This window comes from Dipodomys ordii, unplaced genomic scaffold (genome assembly GCF_000151885.1).
Source record: "Dipodomys ordii isolate 6190 unplaced genomic scaffold, Dord_2.0 Scaffold47, whole genome shotgun sequence".
NCBI lineage: Eukaryota > Metazoa > Chordata > Mammalia > Rodentia > Heteromyidae > Dipodomys > Dipodomys ordii.
Window position 1 is genome coordinate 10124798 of NW_012267263.1, and position 1804 is coordinate 10126601.

The following is a 1804-nucleotide window of genomic DNA, read 5'->3' on the forward strand; positions in this document are numbered from 1 at the left end:
GGGGAAACAAAGGAGGAGGCTACAATGCTTGATAAGAAATGTACTCATTATTTTGCCCATCTAATTGTAACCCCTCTGTACAGTATTTTCACAATTAAAAATAAATTTAAAAGAAATGACTATTTATATAAAGAATAATAACTATACTATGATACATAAAATTATTTTATTTAAATTATGCAAATTTAACTTATTAAATTAATTAAATTTGTTTAACAAAAGAAATGTACTCATTACCTTGCTCATGTAATTGTAACCCCTCTGCAGAGTATTTTCACAATAAAAAAAAGGATACAGGTTAACCCATTGTAACAATGAGATGTGCAAGACACTATGTTGAAAACGAACTTTACAACTTGGCGAGGGGGCGGAGGGATAAGTTGGGGAGGTGGGAAGGAAAGGGATGGTAGGGGAAAAACAAAGGAGGAGGTAACAATGCTCGATAGAAAATGGACTCATTACCTTACTCATGTAACTGTAACCCTTCTGTACAGTATCTTTAAAATAAAAATATATATTACAAAAAGAATTAAACAAGAAAATAAAATATCAACATCTTTCATAGTAGTTAAACGAGTCCCAGACTCATAACATTCAACATATCCAGGATGTAATCCAAAATTACCACTTGGCACATGAAGATGGAAGAAAATCTTAACTTACATAATAATAGACAATCAAAATGACACAGATATTGCAATTTTCTGAAAATAACTTTAAACAGTTATTACAAAAATACTTCTGCAGGTGATCATGAACATTCTTCAAACAGCTAGAAAAAATATCAAAAGAATAGAAAATATAAAGAAGAACCAAATATAAAGTCTAGAATTAAAATTTATAGCTGGTACGGTAGGTAATATCTGTAATACCAGCTACTCAAGAAGTGGAACCAGGTACTGGTGGCTCACATTTCTAATCCTAGTTACTCAAGAGGCCAAAAAGCTTGAAGTAGAGGTGTGTTCACCTGGTAGATTACCACCCTTAAGAAAAAAGCCAAGGGAGAGCATGAAGCCTTGAGTTCAAGCTCCAGTATACACACACACACACACACACACACACACATCATACATGAAGAAGACTGTGGCTTACTGCCAGTCCACACAAAAAGCCAACAAGACCCTATCACAACAAAAAAGCTACGTGTAGTAATGTGTGCCTGTCAACCCAGCCTACCCAGAAAGAGTAAATAAGAGAACTGTGGTTCTGGCTGGTTCAGGCATAAACATGAGATATTATTCAAAAATATAACAAAAGTAAAAAGCTGGGAATGTGTTTCAAGTGGTAGAGCACTAGCACCCAACAAGTGAGAGGCTGAATTCAAACCCTAGTACTACCATAAAACTCCATTGTTTATGTTGGAAATGAGGGGGGTCAGGAGGGAAAAAAGAGGAGAAAATGAGGTAACACTGTTCAAAAAGAAATGTACTGCTGTAGTATCAAAGTCTGTAGAGTCTATAACTTTATAGACCACGATAACGACAATGGACTCGTGAAGGTTAAAATGTGTTTGTAACTTTAACTATCCCAGAATACTGTGAAATTTATGTAATCAATCTCAAAAAAATATTTTTAAAAAGAAATGTACTTATTACCTTACTTATGTAACTGTAATCCCTCTGTCATCACTTTGACAATTTAAAAAACTGGGGCAAAAAAGAAATGTACTAGAGAAAGTTCACTACCGAACACATTCTATGAAGCTATCATAACCCTCATCCCAAAACCAGGCAGGGACTCATCAAAGAAAGAGAACTATAGACCCATTTCTTTGATGAACATTGATGCAAAACTTCTCAACAAA